The sequence below is a fragment of the Sturnira hondurensis genome, unplaced genomic scaffold (genome assembly GCF_014824575.4).
Source record: "Sturnira hondurensis isolate 20B ecotype Veracruz unplaced genomic scaffold, ASM1482457v3 Scaffold0004068, whole genome shotgun sequence".
Taxonomy (NCBI): domain Eukaryota; kingdom Metazoa; phylum Chordata; class Mammalia; order Chiroptera; family Phyllostomidae; genus Sturnira; species Sturnira hondurensis.
In genome coordinates, this window is record NW_028076699.1 from 8,719,770 (window position 1) to 8,736,890 (window position 17,121).

Consider the following 17,121-nt stretch of genomic DNA (forward strand, 5'->3'; position numbering starts at 1 on the left):
GATCATTTGTGAAAACTTAATGAAAACGGAGTTAGGGAACCTCAGAGTCACTAGACCTTGAAATTCACTTTCAGAAACTAATTTGCAGTAAATGCATGAGAAACATATTTAGACATGATAAACTTCCAGGCTGGTGCTGGGCAGGTGTAGAAGTTTATCTTGATTAACTCCTTTGTTTTAATTAATTCCACAAAGCAAAGTGTAGGGATCTGGCGTTCTATCGGCAGGAGCCATTTTGGAAGGAGCCATCAGGCATTTCTGTGCTCGGGATCAACTCAGTAGGGCTGCCTGCTCTGGAGGTTTGTGCAGCCTCTAAGGCACCACACTTGTTTCCCTTCTTTCCGGTGCTGACCTCATCAAAAACACCAATCAAGTCTACTGCTTCTGTGGAGGTAGATCACGACAGGGTTAAGTACAGGCTCTGGAGCCAGGCAACCTGGATCAAATCCCATCTCGATCACTTTTATGCTGTGTGATCTTATACAAGTAAGTTACCTTTCTGTGCCTCAGTTTTCCTATCTGTTATATGGGGATAATAATAATCCTTAAAGGATAGTGTTGAAAATTAAATGGATTGATACAAGTAATATTCTTAGAATCTGGCATATTTTATAAGTACTGAGTGGGTATTACCTGTTGTTATTTGATCATCCCGTTAATACAGAAATGAGCAGAGAGCCTCCCATACGTCTTTCTGCTGAACCATCGTGACAGCCCCATGAGATAGATATTATTATCCTCACTTTGGAGAAGGGAAAACTGAGACTCAGAAGGGGTCAGTTTTAATGGGTTCATGTAATGGAACAGAAGAAAACTGACCTGTGCCTTTGGTCTGACGTGAGAGCTGTCTCAAGTTTGCTGTATGGGTGTCTGTATAAGCCACGCGAAGGAAGACCTGTAAGTTTCAGAAATTTCTTCTCTGTATGCAGAGACTTAGCAGCCAATTGTTCCTACAATAGTCAAATCACCACTCTGCTAGACGCCTACATGTCCCGGGGTCATTTCAGTTTTCTTCTGTTCCTATAAATCGCTCACCTTTTACAGCTCATTACAATAGCAGGAGGAGAAAGGAAGTTGCCATTTTCTGGTGTTGAAGCCCCGGGGCTTGTTATTGAAATGTTGGGGGCTTTTTTCTCCTTTAAAAAAAAGATTTTATTTATTTATTTTTAGACTGAGGGGGAAGGGGGGAGGAGAGAAACATCAATGTGTGGTTGCCTCTCATGTGCCCCCTACTGGGGACGTGGCCCACAACCCAGGCGCATGCCCTGACTGGGAATCAAACCTGTGACCCTGTGGGTCATAAACCGGTGCTCAATCCACTGTACCACACCAGTTAGGGCCTTTTTTCCCTTTCTTTTCTTTCTTTCTTTTTTTTAAATTTTGAATTAGAAGAAAAAAATTCCCTCAGCCAAAAGACTCATCAGTAATCCATACAAACTGACCCAAAATGCCTGTAGGGAATTGGTATAGCCAGGAAGCCAAAAGTTCTTGCTCACACTTCCTACATTTGGATCTTGGTTGTTTGGGTTCCTGGTGCATGATGTGAGGAAAATTAGCCAAAATGAGCATGATAACAGCTACTCATTCTGGAAAGTAAGTACCGTGTTTCTAGAGAGTCAGTCTATTAGCCCATTTGATACTAGGCAAAACTCCCAGGAGGCTGACAGGTAGGGACAGTACCTAGGAAATGGCTCATCCTAGGCTGCAGGTATTTCATCTGGCTTTGGAAGTCTGATCCACAGTATAGCCTTAGGCTGTTCCATTCTGTTCTCTCAGTCTTTGCGTTCACTATCTAAAAAAGGAGGGCTTTGGATCAAAGCAGTTATTTTAAAGATTCTTTTAAGCCAAGGAACCCTTTACTCAAACTCTCATGGAAAATATTAAACTAATTAAAGAAGAACTATCTAGTTCCAAGCAAAGGATTGTAGATCTAGTTCCTTTTTGTTGGGAAAAGGTACCAGAGTTATTTTTCAGAGTTGGGGGTGTTTTGGTTGGTGTTGCTTCGTGGTGCAATGGAGGAGTAAGACTTAAACATGATACAGCACCTGCCTCACCAGGATCAGGACCCCGACTGGCCTCAGACTCTGAAGGGTGCTACGTATCTAGTTGTCATCCTTTAGACGTCGGGCAGCTGACAACAAATGTCTGTTGCATTTATACGTTTGAGGAATTTTCCCTCTCCAACAAAGGAAGGGTATTTAGCTAAGAACTGAGAGACAGAGAGAGAAAGAAAAGGGAAGGAAGACAGAGCAGCAGAAGAAGGAAGAAAAATTAATATTAATAGTTGGGCAGTTTACTCTTTTCAAAGCTATCTCATTGATAGTCATTTTTTAAATCTTTACAAAGCTCTGTGAGGCAAGAATTAGAAATATGTTTATTTTCACTATAAAGATGAAGAGACTGAGGGCTTCATAGCCATCTTTGCAATGAGATTTGAGAGGACTAAAGTAGCCAGTTAAATGATAGGAATAATTGGGGAATAGCCTTTGAGGAAGGAGCAGCGAGGAGTATTTCAGACAAAGAGAGGGCGCTGGGGAAGCACACCCGGCAAAGAAACAGCCTGCGCAAAGCCCCAGAGGGCTGGAAGAGGAAATAGGGGTGTCCGCTGTGCACTATGGCATTAGCCAGTGTGAACCATTTGCCTCATGCAGTCCAAACATATGGAAAGTTTCTAGTTTGGAGAATAAGGGAGTTTGAAAATAATTGGGGAAAACGCTGAGGAAGGGAGGGAAAGAAAGAGGGAGGGAGAGACCACATGTTGGGGTTGGTGTTTATTTAATTTTATGCTGCAAGAGTCTATATTTTCTGGAAAACCAACAAGATACATATTTGGATTTAGCTTTTTACATTCAAAAGTTAAGTACATGTTATTTTGGATTCTGAGTCCAAACATTTGGTTGGCATTTTCCACACATCTCTGCTCCAATTGGAACACATCAAAGTCCTGGGGTTTTTTGTTGTTGTTGTTGCTGTTGTTATTTATTTATTTTTGTTTGTTTGTTTTGTGTGTGGGGTTTTTTTTTTTTTTTATGCTGGGCAGACTTTTGGCTGAATGCCTTTTGTTTTTCTTAAAAGGCCACCAGGAAGATGGCATTGCAGGCTTATGAGAAACAATAAAATTGACTTAGGGAGGGTGTGGTAGAAAATTTAGAGAGGCCAAAGAAAAAAGGTAGAATGCCTGGGTCTGAGGTCCATCTCTGCCACAGCCCCACTGTGTGTCCCGGGACAAGTCCTTTCCCTCTAGGCCTGCTTCTCTATGAACAGTCTGGGCTTTTCAGGAGTCAAGTAAAATGAGGGAAGCACAGTTAAGTAATGAAAATCAAAAGATGTCTTGGTTCCAACCATTTCTGATCTTCTCTACTATTGCCACTCTAGCTTAAGCCCTGATCTTTTTGTCCGTTGAGATACTGTTCTCCCAACAGATCCATCCTTCATTCATATGCCTCCTGCAGTCTATGCTCCACTGAGCAGCCAGATTGCTCCTTTTAACATGAGAGTCAGATACCTTCATTTCCATGCTCACAGTCTTTGGGTAGCTTACTCTTCACCTAAGATAAAACTCAAAGCTTTTACTATGGCTCATGCAGCCTCATGTGATCTGACCCCTGAATTGTTCTCTTAGTGTGTTGCCTGCTGTTCTTCTTCCTCACTCTGTTCAACACCTTAACCTTCTTGCTATTTCTTGGACCCCTGGGAAACTTTCTTCCTTAGGGTTGTTCTGTTCTCTGTGAGAGAGTGATTCTGACCCAGATTTTCACATTTTACTTCCTCACTTCACTTAAGTCTGTCAAAGAATAAAACCAAGACTCAAAACAAAACACACACACAGAGATTCACACACACACTAAATACAAAAACAAAACAAAACAAAACAAGTATAACGAAGCTTACTCAACTAACTTGCCTGGAAAGGAATACATGCCAGAGGAGAACATTTTCCTGAGTATGAATTAGTAGCTCTTTGAGATCAGCAGCTGCATATTTTTTCTGTCTATGACCCCAGAGTGCACAGAGCAGCACTTTACCCATCATGGGTAATTTAATCAATGCCCTTAGGCTTTGCCCTTCAGCTAAGCTCCGCTACTTTCTGTTCTGTGCACAAGTCACACTGTTTCACATATCCTTCCATTTTGTGTGTTTTGTTCCTTCTGCCTGCCTTGTCTTTCTACCTATTTCCTACTAGAAAATGCCGACCCATTCATCACCACTCAACATGAAAAAGGGCATCTCCTCTGGAAGGCATTCTCCCAGCCACTTCATGCTAAACTCTCCCGAGAGGGTAAATAGTATGGTTTCATGCAGTGATATGATGATTGTTTGCTCGGCTATCTACTCTATTAAATTAGGAACTCTTTGCCTTAAGATAAGAAATTGTGTCATAATCAGTGGTGTATTTTAATGCTTGGCACATTGTTATACAATAAATATTTGTTGATTTGAGTTCTTCAGCAAATGTAAATGAATGAATAAGTGAATGATGAATGAAGTTGATGATGAAGGTGATATGGGGTGGGAAGCAGGTGATGGAACAGTGAGTACTCATAGGTCTAGGTGACTTCCCATCTACAAACAGAAGAGTGAAACAGGAGAGCATGAAAGAATGCTTTGCACATGTGAGATTAGTAAAGGGAATTGAAGACTGTGGAGTATAAGGAAACAGTGGATTTTGAAACGGTGCTCAGCAAGTTTTCTACCATTGCATTCTATTTATTAGAAAACTCTAATGAAGGGGTTGTGTGTGTGTGTGTGTGTGTGTGTGTGTGCATGTTTTCCCCAGTGCTAAATTCACTTAAAAATTATGTTTTCAAACCAAACATCACACCATGGTTCCTGTCCTAAGACAGGCTCTTGTGTTGGACTCGTAAAAATAAGCCTTGGGGTTCTGACGTAGAGTCATCCCTCCCCTTTACCCACCATATCGCCTTAACTGGACCCAGTTATAATAGGGCATGTGAGTCCTAGTTTTGGTAAAATTTTTTCTGCTTGGTGTATATAGCAGGGTCACAAAACACATGCTGTTGTGTGAGATTCCTTTATACATTCAGCATCCAGGGATGAGTAATGATCACATCCCTCTTCTGTTCCTAGCTGACTCTTGGTAGAAAAAAGAAAAAGTCTCTTTCCGCCTTTGCCCAATGTCACTTATTACTGCCATTATAAATTGAAAACATTTTTCTGCCATAAAATGCCCTGTGATGAATGGTACCATAGGCATTAGAGTTTTTTCATCATTTTCTTCTTGATGAGCTGGCAAAATAAAGAGAATAAAACGGGTCTATTCTTTTCTTTTGGAGAAATCCAATCTCCGTAAATGACCCCCTTAAGACTCTCAATGACTGTTTGTATGGATTCTGATCTTAAAAAATCACCCAACTTGGGGGCTCGGGTGTGTGTATTATCATGCAGTTAGTTTATTATTGAGCAATAGTCTGTCTGAAAGTGATTTTGAGGATGACTTCATTAGCAGAACTACAGAAAGCTCCCCTTAAGTGATTTGAACAAGGTAATTGAACGAGAATTTAGCACTTTTATTTAAAACAATGCTACCTTGGGCCCCCTTTTTAATGCATCACGCCTTGTTACCTCAGCAGAGGTACACACTTGATTATCCACATTCTGTCTTTTTTTTGAGTTAGACCCACATATGGAATAGAAAAAACCTTGGGCTGATTTTTATTCTAAATACTAAGTGTCCGGAATGGTGCGAGGTGTTCTTTATATCAAACCCTTATGCCATTCTATATGGAAATATATGCGCTTTGTACACATATTTGAGTAACTTGTCTGAAGTAACCCAGCTAGTTGAAATGAGGCCAGAATTCCAGCTCAAACCTGTTTTTCCCTAAAAGCTGTGTTCTTTCTTCTATAGTGTGCTGTCCCCCAAATGTGATACAATGAAGTGAACTGAGAGTTTTCAACAAATAGGATAATTTTAATATTCTTTTTGTTGAGTTATTAATAACTGAGTTATTATTCTTTGGGAAACTTAAGTCTGACATGACAGATTAAACATTCATAGTCTCTTCATATGTGTTTAAAGAGGCAGATGTAGGTTGTGTTTACCCCAAGGTCCTCCAATGGAAGAAGCACAAGGCCCCACTAACCCTGCCTCTGTCCCAGACTGCATCATCTTCACCCAGCAGAGCGAAGGCAAAACAGTGCCTGATGCTGGGTGGGATGGTCCGTTTATATAGTTCTCTCCCAGCAGTCTATGAGCTCTGAGAGTACAGCGATCTTGTCTGATTTATTTCTATAGGTCTTCATTGGGTGTGTGGTTGATGGATGAATGGGCAGGTGCAGTGGTCCCCAACCTTTTTGACACCAGGAACTGGTTTCATGGAAGGCAATGAGACCAGGGTTGGAGGGGTTGGTTTCAGAATGATTTGAGCACATTGCATTCAAGCTGTTCTCCTGTTCTGTGGCCCAGTTCCTAACAGGCCTGGAACCATAGAGGTCCACACCCCGGAGGTTTAGGACCCTTGAGTAAGTGGGTGGAGAAATTTAAGGTTGAGAGTCTGGAACTTTGAGAACATCAGAATTTAAGGTATAGGTAAAGTGAGAAAAACCAATGAAAGAGATTGAAATAGAGCCTTCAGAAGAGGAAGGAAGGAACCCAGGAGAGAGGAGTGTTGGTGAAGCCAGAGGTGGAGCGTCTCAAGGAGGGAATGGTTAAAAATGTCAAACACCAAAATAGTGTTCAATAAAGTGGGGGTTGAGAAGATTGGGCATTGACACTGGGCTTGGTAAGAGCAGTTTTAAGCAGAGTGAAAGTGGAGCCCAGTTTAAATGAAGGAATTGGGGAGGTGGAAGCGATCATTACAGGCAGTTCTGTGAAGGAAAGATGCTCTGTTCACGTGGGGAAATGTAAAATAGGGGGATTTTGATGATTTCAAGTTGTGAGATTTGAGTGTATTTGTGAACTTTATAGAAAAAGCAAAAGCAAAAGGAGAGGTGGGAAAGCTGAACACTGACCCAGCTGTGAAGACTCTCACTGGAACCCTGCTATTTTGTGCTCGTACAAGCTACTGATTGGGAGGGTCCCGCCATTACCCAGCTTGGCAGTTAGACAGGGGCTTGTGTCTTGTACAGCCTTCAGGAGGCGTATGAGACTTCTGGGCATTCTCGTAGAACCCGTTAAGAAGTATGATTATGATGTGTATCTCTGAACTCCAGCAAGAAAGAGTTCCCTTTTGTTAATGAAACAGGAACCAGCGTTCACTGTTACCACTTTATACTGTGTATACCCATCTGTTATGATCAACAGAATATTTGACAAAATTATCTTCAGAAGATGTATCCAAATGTCTTTCTTTTGCACTGTCCACATAAAACAAAAGGCAGGTGTGTGTGTTTGTAATGTAATTATCTGGCTAATTGCTTTAATTATTTGCTTCTCTAAAAGCACTATTCCCTCTCAGTTATATACCCTCAAATTCTCCAGAACTGAGTCATATCTTAATGAAGATCGGGGTAAAAGTTGCCACGTAAGAATGGATGGCCCAGCAAATCTGACTGTAACCTTAGCTACCGTCGCGGTGGAATTTGTCTTTGCCGCCTCTCTCTTGGTTCCTCTGCTCCTTCTTGGGATCAAGGCGTAACAAACCACCATTCTGAAGACATGCTTTGCAGTTACGGTCCTCTCAGTTCTTCATATGAATTATCCCTTTTCTTAAAATAGTGCTCATCTTTTTAACATTTCAAACTCCTCCCCATCCCCCAAGATCTAGTGTATATGAAGCCTTCTCTGACCCCCTATCTGAAGAATGGAGTGGCCTTAACTCCTGCCCAGTAGCGTGTTCCACTTTTCCTAAATCTCCCTTGGACTTTACAATGCTGTATCCCTGCCTTTCTCAGTACAGACTACCTCTTGGCTGTCTTTCATCTCCATCTGTTTACCTCTTAGAACCCAAGAACATCAAAGGTGAAAGCTCTTAGAGATCATAATATTTCACATGGGGACACTGAGTCCCCAGGAAGGAAAGCAGCTTTCAGGAAATCAGAACTAGACTGGGGGCGCGGGAAGAGGTACTTGTATATAGTGGAAACACAGTGACTTCTGAGTTAAACCAACCTGCATTCAAACCTTGGCTCCACCATCAGCAAGCTGTGTGAGTTTCTTATCTTCCCAAAGCATCACTCGCCTTCATCTATTTTTTTCTTAAGAGAAAATTTCTTATGGTTGTCGTGAGGATCATGTCAAACAAAATGCCAATTTTTGTCCCTGGCACGTGACAGATGCTTTATGATTTTGTGTATGTGTGCACACATGTATGTATATGTACCTGTGTACTTTACTTTCACTTTGGAGAGGCAGTTTGATGTAAAGAGTAAAATAATAATGGGATTTTTGCAGTAGACAAACTCAACTGTGTACTACTATAGGACTATATGACCTTGGACAAGCCATTGAACTTCTTTTTAATAGAAGCCTTCATATTTATTGCAGTAAAAAAAATGTGAAGATGAGCAGAATGCAACATGCACCCAATAAAGGGTCCCTTATATCATTGATATTATTTTTACATCCCTGATCTCATTTACTATTCTGCAGGATTCTAAGAGTAGGTGTTATTATGCCTATTTGTCAAGAGATGTAACAGATTATGGACTGGCAACTGCGTTTTGAAAATTCTGAACCTTACAGGGGCATTTGGTGTGTGACAGACAGACTTAGAGAAACTGAGAGCAGACAGTGCACAGAAACCAGGCGTGTGGGTGGGCGCCCATGATCTGGGAGAAGCAGGTGGCGGTTCTGACTCAGGTACGGCAGCAGGATCAGCTGATACTTAAGAGTTGGCCCCAGTGCAAAGATCCCAGGTGGAAAATCTTGTCTACCATTTCCCAGATAGAACTGTCATTCTCTTATTTGTACCGTGCCCCACACACGCCATGCTTCTGTCACAGGACCGCTGCTTTTCCTGTGCTTTCTTCTGCTTCAACTCTCTCCAACTTGACTGGGAACTGCCGAGGCCTCTGTGATTCACATCTGGAGTCTCGCTCCCCAGTGTACCCTCAGCACTTAAACACAATATTTTGTTGACTATTATTTCACACAGAGCTTGACACCTATTAAATACTCAGTGAGTTTTCAGTAAATGAGTGAATGGATGAGAAAACAGCATATATGTAAGGATTGTGTAAATTGTAAAATATTATTTGTAGGAGAGTGGTTATCAACAGTGATCATTACAAAGTCAGCCAATAAGCCCCTTTGGACTTTAATCTGTTTTTCAGGCCTCAATAGTTAGGCATTCAGGGCACAACATGGCCACGTGGTAAGCACAGAGGCACAGGCTGAGTCAGAAGGGACGCCATGAGGTCGTTTATCTCTCCTTTTCTGAAAAGCTCTGGTAAGATCCCATCTTTCATGCCACCTGAGAGCCCTATGGGAGTTCCTTAGGAACATCATACAGAATACTGTGCCCACCTGGGAGCCATTATCCTGTGTGAGATGACAGGTCTGGAAAAAACAACATGATTTGTACACATTCCCAGCTGTCATCGAAGCTGCTGCCTTAATGGATTAATTAGCTTTCTGTGTGTTGGTGCTTGTATTGGTGGCTGGGCGGCTCAGCTCAGCTGATCATAGGCTCCTGTGGGCATTCAAAGGGATAGATGATGATGGTGATGATGATAAAAATAATAACAGCTAATATTAATTGATATCCTACTCTATGCCACATAGTGTTCCGACTACCTTAAGTTGATGATTTTATTCTCACAACAACTTATCAAGTGCATATTATTATTACTAATGTACAAGAAGAATGAATGGCATAATCAGAACTCAAACCCAGGATGCTTAACTTCAGTATGTAAGCTGAATTAATAATCTTACCTTAAATATAAAAATGAAGGGGCTCAGATTTTAAGCATATTGCTCATCAGTGGCTGAACGAATGTAAACACAAATCTGCCCCCCCCCCCCGCCTTCTGTGCCCCTCCTGTGCTTCCTGTGCGCAGACCTGTGCGCAGACAGAGTCCCATAGTTCTGTGCGCAGGGAGGTACGAGAATCTGAGCAATCCAGGTCCTGTGCAACTTCTGGGAGCAAGGCAAGGCCCCAGGCCCGATAAAGACTGGGTGCTGGGGGAGGTCTTAGCTACAAGAGCAAGACGGTGCCCTAACTACTCCTAATTGCTTTAGTCACATGCGGAGAAACACAATGACCAGCAATAGCCTGACTTGGTACTGCTTCCCCTGAAAAACAGAACAAGTGCTCTTTGCATTCTGTGTCCTTCCCCCGCACCCAGGCCATTTCCTTTCCAATTCATTAAGAAAAGAGTAGGAAAATGCACCATTATTGTGTGCATGTTATTATTCTAATGTGTGATTTCTGGTGATCTTCTAAAAACCCTCTGAAATAGGTAGTATCATTACTTTCATATTGAAGAAATTAATGAGAAGAAATGTGCCCCCAAATCATACGGCTGCTAAGTATCTCAGTTGTGATTTGTTTTATATTGCTTTCTTTTATTATTATTTTATTATATTTTTCATTACCATTTAGTCTCCTTATACCAGCAATCACCACACTGTAGTCCATGTCCATGAATCCTTTTTCCTTTTTGCTCAGTTCCTCCACCCCTTACCCTTTCTCCACTTAGCTGTCATCATGCTTTCTATGAATCTGTCTCTATTTAGCTTGTTAGTTTGGTTTGTTTCTTATATTCCACAGATGAGTGAAATCATGTGGTATTTGTCTTTCTCTGACTGGCTTATTTCACTTAGCATAATGTTCTCTATCAGAATGGCTATCACCAATAAATCAACAACAAGTGCTAGCAAGGAGGTGGAGAGAGGGAAATCCTTCTGCACTGTTGGTGGAATACAGATTGGTGCAGCCACTGTAGAAAGCAGTATGAAGTTACCTCAAAAAATTAAAAGTGGTTCTGCCTTCTGACCCAACAGTCCCACTGCTGGGAATATCTCCAAAGCAACCCAAAACACTAATTCAAAAGGACATGAGCGCCTCTATGTTCATTGCAGTGCTATTTACAATGGCCAAGATACAGAAGCAGCCCAAGTGCTCATCAGGAGATGAGTGGATAGAACGACTATGGGACATTCACACAATGGAACACTACCCAGCCATAAAAGAGAAGACAATTTTACCCTTTGCATCAGTTGTGATTTTTAAACACAGGTCTATACTACTTGGTAAAACTCACCAAATACTTGTTGAGGATGAATGAATGAATGAATGAATGAATGAGATAACTATCTCAGGGACCTTTCAAGTATACCAGGTCGCTTTTTAGGCTGGTTTCAGGATGAGGTTCTTGACATATTGGAATACTTAAAGAGCTTCCAAAAACACCAATTGCCTAGTCCCTCTCTATTGAAACAGAGGTTTTCCCAGACACTGATATTTTTTTAAATGCTCCAAATTATTTTCATGTGTAGCCGAGGTTGAGAATCACTGGTCTTGAAAGGACTGAGATTTCTCCTTGGTGGACCTCGATGTACAGAGCTGGTAAGTGGCTGTCACCTGGCTCCTGCTCTTGGGTAAAATGGGTTATGGGGCAGGGACCCAGGCGTCCTTGGCTCCTGGGTAAGGTTTGTACTGCTCTGGCTTCTCTCATCAACCTGGTGGAATCGTAGCTTCTTTGCCTGCATTGCCCTTGGACTGCTGCTGCCTAGTCTGGACTTGGCAGCATGAATTCCTTCCCTCTTTCCCTCTTGCTGATGAGAACACCACCCAGCATTTCCAGGAGCTCAGTGGGAAGGCCTCCTTAGCATTTCCTCCCTTGACCCTCCTCCATCCCGGAATCGCCAGCCCAGAGCTCACTGCCACCCTGTAGTGCACCTCTACAAACAGACAGACCCCCTTCCTCTCCTTTGCTCTCTCTGAGTGTAGCAGTCTTTCTGTGTTTCTACTTCTTAGTTTTCTGTCTGTGACAAAGAAAGATATTGTGAAAATCAATTGCTTGGGTCAAGGAGAAAGTATTGATTCAGCTAACAGTGTTGATGCTCCAAGTGAGTCAGAAGGTGAGAGAGCTAAAAATGACTGGCATTTCAGGGGCTGACTCTGACACCTCTGTGATCTATGCTTGAGAAATGAGCTCCCAGGAATCTTCCCTCCTGTCCAATTCTTGTGGCCTTTTGGGGCTGTCATTTTACTACCAATTCCTCTTATCCTGCCCCTCCCCTGTGCTACTGCAATGCTCTGGGCATTTCTCCAGATCCACACACACTGCATTATATATCTGTGCAACACACATCCACACGCACATGCATGTGCATGTGCACACACATGCACACACACAGAGAAACCAGACTGGGAGATCCCTAAGGGCAGAACAGTGTCGTGAACTACGTTGTTCTATCTCGGTCCCCATTTATCAGACCAGGTCCTGGCACAGAGCTGTTAAGAGGGAGTGTAAATTATATGTAGTTGAACAGTAAATCATCACCGGATGTTTTCAGTTGCTAATTTACATAGGCCCCTTGGCAGCCCTTGCAGACCGTTGTTCAGGGATACAGTCCACATTTGACAGAAGAAGCATTTGAGGAGTTTGAATCCAGAGCTGCTGAATCTATAGAAGACTATACTCTATGGTAAAATTGTTCTCTGTCAACATTCTCCACGAAGAAGTAATAAAACCATCAACTTTTAACAAAATTGACCACTCACACCTTCTCATATTGCCTTTTTCCTTTGGCTTTAGGAAGCCACTTCTGCTTAATTCTCTTTCCAGATCACCTTTTACTGTTTCATTTCCTTGACCCCCAGACCTTGAAGTGCCCCACAGTTTGGATCTCTTCCTTCCTCGGGTAGTAGTAAATTCTCCATGGTGTCTTGTCGTTTCTTGGCTTCAAATGTTATTGATCAGCTGATCACTCCTCAGTTTATGTCTCTACCCAGAACTCTTCCCTGAATTCCTGAATCATATAGCCAGTTGCTTACCTATTTGGCTTAAATATATGATTATCATGTGAAGCACAGTTTCTCTTAAACCAAAATGATCATTTCTAGTCTCACAAACTGCTTTTACTGTAATTTCCCCCATTTCTGTAAATGGCAACTCCATCTATCTTCTTTGCTCCTTCTCTTCTATGAAATCGTCTTTTAATCCTCTTTTTTCCCTACAGCATTGCCATCATATGATTTACTGACTTTATGACCAAAATAGACCTCGACTCCCGATTGTCTCCATCTCTTTCACCTCCATACTCTTGTCCCAAACCGCCACTGTGTCCCCCTGGATGGTCGGCGTGGCCTCCCAACCGACCGTCCTCATTTTGCCCTGTTTCCCTGGCTCTTCCCTCTGTACATTCAGTGTAATTTATTCTACACCTGGAAGCCGGGGCAATGCTCTGAAATGAGTCATATTTGACAGTTCTCCGCTCACCATCCTTCAGTGCCTTCTCATCTCACTCAGAGAAAAAAATACAAAGACTTTACTCCATGGTCTATGAGGCACTACATGGTTTGCCCCTTACCTCCAGCCTTTCTGACCTCTTTTTCACCACCCTCTCCCCCAATCACTCTGTTCCAACTTTGCCGCCTTGCTGTTCCATGCACTTGCCAAGAATGCTTTTTCTTCAGAGTGTTCACTATTGCTGGTCTCTGCCTAGAACATGTTTCTCAGATACTCTCACAGCTCATTCCTCTTCCTTTACCTCTCTGTCCAAATGTTACCTTATCTGTAATGCTTTCCCTGGCCATCAGAGGTAACATAGCAACTCCTAACCTTACTGTTTCCTGTCCTCCTCATTCTGCTTTGTCTTTTTCCTTCTGATATCCTGAATATTTTTTATTGCCTAGCACATAATAGGCTCTCATATAATTCCTGAATTCATTAATTCAACCAATATTTATTGATCATTTACTATAATAACAACTACCTATTTTTTGGAGGTCACCTTATGAAGTACTTCTCATATGCCATTGTATTTATTTGTCAGGAGAGCCACAAAAAGTAGGTATTAACATCTCCAATTTTTGCAGAAGGATATTTGAGCTCAGGGAAAGAAAATGGCTTGGTTAAGATTATGTGGGAAAATAGTGGTAAAGTTGGCTCTAAAATCTGTGTCTTCTCATTCCCGTGCTCTTCTCACTCTATCCAGATGCCCCCTGATGAAATGATAATGTCTTAGAAATTATTTGTTGACTAATTCTATTCCCCAGGCCTGGAGCATGGTGCTAGAGGCCATAAAATTCATGGGCAGAATTCCCTGCCCTCAAGGAATTCATGGTCTAATAAGAGAAGCAAGTCCATAAACAGAGGAGTAAAGTATGAATGATATAGTCGGTCAATGATAGAAAAAGGTGCAGGGTATCATGGGAGGCCAAACAGGAGGTACCTAACCCAGCCCTGAGGGGAGAGTATAGGATACGACAGAGAAACAGGAAAGATAAAAAAAGATTTTTGAAGATGTGTAGGGTCAAATATTTTAGGATAAATCTCAGTGACCCACAGAAAATGGAGTAGTGGGTAAATGCTAGTTGCTTGAAAACTCTTAAATATCAGTGGCTTAACCTGATAAAAATTAATTTCTCATTTTTATAACTATTCGACATGAATACTCTTATTCTTGGGCAGCTTTCCTGTATTCAGTGACTTGAGTGGTACCTTGAGTTTGTGGAGACCCTGGAGAAATCTTTTTTTTTACAGGACTTCTGTCTACATAAACAAGTTGATTAACAAAGTTACAAAATTTATGTAAAAATTATAAAAATCACTATAACTGTTGAAGTATAGTGATTGATCTATTGAGTTTTTACAATAATGTGGAGGAGAGAGGTAGTTATATAGTTTTTAATTGTCTAATTAATGCATATCAAGATCCTTCATAGTGTCTAGGCACAATATCTTTGTGTTCTTTATTGTCAAATACATGTTTCCAAATTTCATATCTTCCACTTCAAAAAAAATAAATAGCGACCTTGTTATTGTTCATAATGCCATGACCCTTAGGTCAATATAAACATTTCAACATTTTTATATTGAAATGCTACAGACCTTTTTGTCTCTGCAGTTCCATAACACCATTTAGTCCATGCTGGTTGCATTGGTACCCACAACACTGCATTGCCCATCATGAATGGCTTCCAAGGACTCCCTCAAAGGTTGCTTTTTGTGCTTTCTTGATGAGGATCAAAATGCAACTCTTTGTCAAATATGCAGGAAAATGTGACTGATAATTTGTTTTGTAGTCATGTTAAACTTTCTTTTTAGAATTCGAGAGTGTGAAATTTCAAGGATGTCTTCCCTGGATCTTTTTAGGTCATTATCATTACATGACTGGAATGTGAACTCTTTGAACATCGATCACATGCCTGACTTCGGCATATAACCCAAGCAAGGGAATAGGCAAGGTGCTGTGGGCAGAGTGAAATGTCCCACTGGTGCAAGGAATATCCATTCCTCAGATAGCACAGCTTAAAAGCAACCTACAGACAAACAAGGACAGAGATAAGTAGGGCTCAGTGGCCTGGTAAAGTTCTAGGAAGCCCTCAGACAAAACAGGTAAACTATCCTCAGATGACTGATGATCAGACACTGGCAGGGATCCTATGCAGGGGTGATAGGTGCTCTGAGTGTCAACAGCAGGTAGTGCATGGGGTACAAGGTGAGATCTGACACAGGAACCCACACCCCTGAGTTAATAGACCATACAGAAAGAATTAAAAATGGACAGGCAGTAGCCCAGAGCTAGAATGTTTTGAGGAAGGCACTCCAAAGCACAGAATCTCCCGAAGGAGGGTCAGGAGTTAGATCAGGGCCCCTCTTGCTGGTTTAAGGACTGCAGTTGGTGATTCAAGGGCCCAGGCTCCTGTCATATTTTGCCATCTCCTAGGGTCTTAGAGTCTGGAGTGTGTCCAGCTCACTAGTGAGGTATAGCATGGAGGGGCTCCAATATATAACACATTTGTATGGGGCAGACCTGAAAGTGGTATACACCACTTCTACTCATAATTCATTGGCTGGAACTCAGTCACATAATCACATCTTAACTTACTGTTACAGTGACTGGGAAATATGGTTGCTGCTTAGGTAACTATGTCTTAGTGCCAATTGTATACTGTGTGGCAGAAGGAACAACAAGAACATTTGTTGGAATATTAGCCTTTCTTTTAAAATTTTACTTATTTTTAGAGAGGGGGAAGGGAGGGAGGAAAAGAGGGAGAGAAACATCAATGTGTGGTTACCTCTCTAGCACTCCCTTCTGGATACCTGGACCTGCAACCCAGGCGTGTGCCCTGACTGGGAATCAAACCAGCGACCCTTTGGTTTGCAGGCTCGGGCTCAATCCACTGAGCTACGCCATCCAGGGGCAAATTAGCCTTTCTAGCTCAGGTGGAACTGAGGAGTGGAAAGGAACAACACAAGCAAAGACCCTCAAGCAAGAAGCAACATGGCGTGAGCAGCAACTACAGACAGGTGTTACTGGAGCACAAGGAGTCAGGCAAGGAGGGGCTAAAACAAATTTACAAGGTCATTAGAGGTCAAGTTATGGAGAGTGTCGAATGTCATGCCAAGGAATCTGAAATTTGTCCTGACAAAACAATGTCATGCTGAGGAGCTTGAAAGTTATTATGACAAAAAAAATGCATGAGAGAGAGAGGAGGATATTAAGCAGGAGAGAATGATATGGTCAGCGTTGTTTCAGAAAGATGTCTGGCTGAGGTGAATTGAAGATGGTGACTGGGATTGGGGAACCCTTCAAGTGGGAAGCCATCGAAGGGATTGATGGGAGATGCTGTGTCAGCCAGAGCTCATTCAGAACTCAGAAAGAACTCTTGGTGTGTTAAGTAGAGCCTTTGCAAGGACTAGAGAGTGAAAGTCGGGGAGGCAGCTGTAGGACAGCGTCGTGGACACGCACAGAAACAAGGCTCAGCAGAGTTTATTGGCACATGGTTGGCAGTTGGAATTCTGCACGTGGTGAGATTGGCTATAATATCAATAAATCCATGAATACTGGGTGTTTTGAATGAATAAATGAATGAAGATACATTTGCTTCTTCCTTTTCTATTATTCCCTCACTGTAGGCCTGGTTTTCTTAAGTGTAAAAATAGAAATTAACATTGGATCCTTATCTCAGAGCAAAATAAATTCCAGCTAGATTAAATCTAAGTATAAAAGGAAAAACTTTAATATTTTTAAAAGAAAAA

At 41.9% G+C, this 17,121-nt stretch overlaps 1 protein-coding gene across 1 annotated transcript in view; it reads left to right on the top strand.

Moving 5' to 3' along the window:
- LOC118985015 (BEN domain-containing protein 5) overlaps positions 1-17,121 on the top strand; it is a 1,089,084-nt gene that overhangs the window by 690,285 nt on the left and 381,678 nt on the right. The window lies entirely within an intron of this gene.